The sequence below is a fragment of the Hemiscyllium ocellatum genome, unplaced genomic scaffold, assembly GCF_020745735.1.
Source record: "Hemiscyllium ocellatum isolate sHemOce1 unplaced genomic scaffold, sHemOce1.pat.X.cur. scaffold_3193_pat_ctg1, whole genome shotgun sequence".
Taxonomy (NCBI): domain Eukaryota; kingdom Metazoa; phylum Chordata; class Chondrichthyes; order Orectolobiformes; family Hemiscylliidae; genus Hemiscyllium; species Hemiscyllium ocellatum.
Genome location: NW_026868343.1, coordinates 15001 through 19995, shown reverse-complemented (window position 1 = coordinate 19995; position 4995 = coordinate 15001).

Sequence of the window (4995 nt, the reverse complement as noted above, 5' to 3'; positions counted from 1 at the left end):
AGTGTGTGTGTGTACGATACAGAGAGAGAGAGAGTGTGTGTGTGTGTGTACGATACAGAGAGAGAGAGTGTGTGTGTGTGTGTGTGTGTGAGTGTACGATACAGAGAGAGAGTGTGTGTGTGAGTGTACGATACAGAGAGAGAGTGTGTGTGTGAGTGTACGATACAGAGAGAGAGTGTGTGTGTGAGTGTACGATACAGAGAGAGAGTGTGTGTGTGAGTGTACGATACAGAGAGAGAGTGTGTGTGTGAGTGTACGATACAGAGAGAGAGAGAGTGTGTGAGTGTGTGTACGATACAGAGAGAGAGAGAGTGTGTGTGTGTGTGTACGATACAGAGAGAGAGAGTGTGTGTGTGTGTACGATACAGAGAGAGAGAGAGTGTGTGTGTGTGTGTGTGTACGATACAGAGAGAGAGAGAGTGTGTGTGTGTGTGTGTGTGAGATACAGAGAGAGAGAGTGTGTGTGTGTGTGTGTACGATACAGAGAGAGAGAGTGTGTGTGTGTGTGTACGATACAGAGAGAGAGAGTGTGTGTGTGTGTGTGTACGATACAGAGAAAGAGAGTGTGTGTGTGTGTGTGTGTGTGTGTACGATACAGAGAGAGAGAGAGTGTGTGTGTGTGTGTACGATACAGAGAGAGAGAGTGTGTGTGTGTGTGTGAGTGTACGATACAGAGAGAGAGTGTGTGTGTGTGTGTGTGTACGATACAGAGAGAGTGTGTGAGTGTGTGTACGATACAGAGAGAGAGAGTGTGTGAGTGTGTGTACGATACAGAGAGAGAGAGAGTGTGTGTGTGTGTGTACGATACAGAGAGAGAGAGAGTGTGTGTGTGTGTGTACGATACAGAGAGAGAGAGAGTGTGTGTGTGTGTGTACGATACAGAGAGAGAGAGAGTGTGTGTGTGTGTGTGAGTGTACGATACAGAGAGAGAGTGTGTGTGTGAGTGTACGATACAGAGAGAGAGTGTGTGTGTGAGTGTACGATACAGAGAGAGAGTGTGTATGTGAGTGTGTACGATACAGAGAGAGAGTGTGTATGTGAGTGTGTACGATACAGAGAGAGTGTGTATGTGAGTGTGTACGATACAGAGAGAGAGTTTGTGTGTGTGTGTGAGTGTGTGTACGATACAGAGAGAGAGAGTGTGTGTGTGTGTGTGTGTGTGTACGATACAGAGTGTGTGAGTGTGTGTACGATACAGAGAGAGAGAGTGTGTGAGTGTGTGTACGATACAGAGAGAGAGAGAGAGAGTGTGTGTGTGTGTACGATACAGAGAGAGAGTGTGTGTGTGTGTACGATACAGAGAGAGAGTGTGTGTGTGTGTACGATACAGAGAGAGAGAGTGTGTGTGTGTGTGTACGATACAGAGAGAGAGAGTGTGTGTGTGTGTGTGTACGATACAGAGAGAGAGAGTGTGTGTGTGTGTGTACGATACAGAGAGAGAGAGTGTGTGTGTGTGTGTGTACGATACAGAGAGAGAGAGTGTGTGTGTGTGTGTACGATACAGAGAGAGAGAGTGTGTGTGTGTGTGTACGATACACAGAGAGAGAGTGTGTGTGTGTGTGTGTACGATACAGAGAGAGTGTGTGAGTGTGTGTGTGTATACGATACAGAGAGAGAGAGAGAGAGTGTGTGTGTGTGTGTGTGAGTGTACGATACAGAGAGAGAGTGTGTGTGTGAGTGTACGATACAGAGAGAGAGTGTGTGTGTGAGTGTACGATACAGAGAGAGAGTGTGTGTGTGAGTGTACGATACAGAGAGAGAGTGTGTGTGTGAGTGTACGATACAGAGAGAGAGTGTGTGTGTGAGTGTACGATACAGAGAGAGAGTGTGTGTGTGAGTGTACGATACAGAGAGAGAGTGTGTGTGTGAGTGTACGATACAGAGAGAGAGTGTGTGTGTGAGTGTACGATACAGAGAGAGAGTGTGTGTGTGAGTGTACGATACAGAGAGAGAGTGTGTGTGTGAGTGTACGATACAGAGAGAGAGTGTGTGTGTGAGTGTACGATACAGAGAGAGAGTGTGTGTGTGAGTGTACGATACAGAGAGAGAGTGTGTGTGTGAGTGTACGATACAGAGAGAGAGTGTGTGTGTGAGTGTACGATACAGAGAGAGAGTGTGTGTGTGAGTGTACGATACAGAGAGAGAGTGTGTGTGTGAGTGTACGATACAGAGAGAGAGTGTGTGTGTGAGTGTACGATACAGAGAGAGAGTGTGTGTGTGAGTGTACGATACAGAGAGAGAGTGTGTGTGTGAGTGTACGATACAGAGAGAGAGTGTGTGTGTGAGTGTACGATACAGAGAGAGAGTGTGTGTGTGAGTGTACGATACAGAGAGAGAGTGTGTGTGTGAGTGTACGATACAGAGAGAGAGTGTGTGTGTGAGTGTACGATACAGAGAGAGAGTGTGTGTGTGAGTGTACGATACAGAGAGAGAGTGTGTGTGTGAGTGTACGATACAGAGAGAGAGTGTGTGTGTGTGAGTGTACGATACAGAGAGAGAGTGTGTGTGTGAGTGTACGATACAGAGAGAGAGTGTGTGTGAGTGTGTACGATACAGAGAGAGAGTTTGTGTGTGTGTGTGAGTGTGAGTACGATACAGAGAGAGAGTGTGTGTGTGAGTGTACGATACAGAGAGAGAGTGTGTGTGTGAGTGTACGATACAGAGAGAGAGTGTGTGTGAGTGTGTACGATACAGAGAGAGAGTTTGTGTGTGTGTGTGAGTGTGAGTACGATACAGAGAGAGAGAGTGTGTGTGTGTGTGTGTGTGCGATACAGAGAGAGTGTGTGTGTGTGTGTGTGTGTGTGTACGATACAGAGAGAGAGAGTGTGTGAGTGTGTGTACGATACAGAGAGAGAGAGAGAGAGTGTGTGTGTGTGTGTGTGTGTACGATACAGAGAGAGAGTGTGTGTGTGTGTGTGTGTACGATACAGAGAGAGTGTGTGAGTGTGTGTACGATACAGAGAGAGAGTGTGTGTATGTGTGTGTGTGTGTACGATACAGAGAGAGTGTGTGAGTGTGTGTACGATACAGAGAGAGTGTGTGTGTACGATACAGAGAGTGTGTGTGTGTGTGTGTACGATACAGAGAGAGAGTGTGTGTGTGTGTGTGTACGATACAGAGAGAGAGAGTGTGTGTGTGTGTGTGTGTGTGTACGATACAGAGAGAGAGAGTGTGTGAGTGTGTGTACGATACAGAGAGAGAGTGTGTGTGTGAGTGTACGATACAGAGAGAGAGTGTGTGTGAGTGTGTACGATACAGAGAGAGAGTTTGTGTGTGTGTGTGAGTGTGAGTACGATACAGAGAGAGAGAGTGTGTGTGTGTGTGTGTGTGTACGATACAGAGAGAGAGTTTGTGTGTGTGTGTGAGTGTGAGTACGATACAGAGAGAGAGTGTGTGTGTGAGTGTACGATACAGAGAGAGAGTGTGTGTGTGAGTGTACGATACAGAGAGAGAGTGTGTGTGAGTGTGTACGATACAGAGAGAGAGTTTGTGTGTGTGTGTGAGTGTGAGTACGATACAGAGAGAGAGAGTGTGTGTGTGTGTGTGTGTGCGATACAGAGAGAGTGTGTGTGTGTGTGTGTGTGTGTGTACGATACAGAGAGAGAGAGTGTGTGAGTGTGTGTACGATACAGAGAGAGAGAGAGAGAGTGTGTGTGTGTGTGTGTGTACGATACAGAGAGAGAGTGTGTGTGTGTGTGTGTGTACGATACAGAGAGAGTGTGTGAGTGTGTGTACGATACAGAGAGAGAGTGTGTGTATGTGTGTGTGTGTGTACGATACAGAGAGAGTGTGTGAGTGTGTGTACGATACAGAGAGAGTGTGTGTGTACGATACAGAGAGTGTGTGTGTGTGTGTGTACGATACAGAGAGAGAGTGTGTGTGTGTGTGTGTACGATACAGAGAGAGAGAGTGTGTGTGTGTGTGTGTGTGTGTACGATACAGAGAGAGAGAGTGTGTGAGTGTGTGTACGATACAGAGAGAGAGTGTGTGTGTGAGTGTACGATACAGAGAGAGAGTGTGTGTGAGTGTGTACGATACAGAGAGAGAGTTTGTGTGTGTGTGTGAGTGTGAGTACGATACAGAGAGAGAGAGTGTGTGTGTGTGTGTGTGTGTGCGATACAGAGAGAGTGTGTGAGTGTGTGTACGATACAGAGAGAGAGTGTGTGTGTGTGTGTGTGTGTGTACGATACAGAGAGAGAGTGTGTGTGTGTGTGTGTACGATACAGAGAGAGAGAGTGTGTGAGTGTGTGTACGATACAGAGAGAGAGAGTGTGTGAGTGTGTGTACGATACAGAGAGAGAGAGAGAGTGTGTGTGTGTGTGTACGATACAGAGAGAGAGTGTGTGTGTGTGTGTGTGTACGATACAGAGAGAGTGTGTGAGTGTGTGTACGATACAGAGAGTGTGTGTATGTGTGTGTGTGTGTACGATACAGAGAGAGTGTGTGAGTGTGTGTACGATACAGAGAGAGTGTGTGAGTGTGTGTACGATACAGAGAGAGTGTGTGAGTGTGTGTACGATACAGAGAGAGAGTGTGTGTGTGTGTACGATACAGAGAGAGAGTGTGTGTGTGTGTGTGTACGATACAGAGAGAGAGAGTGTGTGTGTGTGTGTGTGTGTACGATACAGAGAGAGTGTGTGAGTGTGTGTACGATACAGAGAGAGAGAGTGTGTGTGTGTGTGTGTGTGTGTGTGTGTACGATACAGAGAGAGAGAGTGTGTGAGTGTGTGTACGATACAGAGAGAGAGAGAGTGTGTGTGTGTGTACGATACAGAGAGAGAGAGAGTGTGTGTGTGTGTGTACGATACAGAGAGAGAGAGTGTGTGTGTGTGTGTGTGTGTACGATACAGAGAGAGTGTGTGAGTGTGTGTACGATACAGAGAGAGAGTGTGTGTGTGTGTACGATACAGAGAGAGAGTGTGTGTGTGTGTGTGTACGATACAGAGAGAGAGAGTGTGTGAGTGTGTGTACGATACAGAGTGTGAGTGTGTGTAC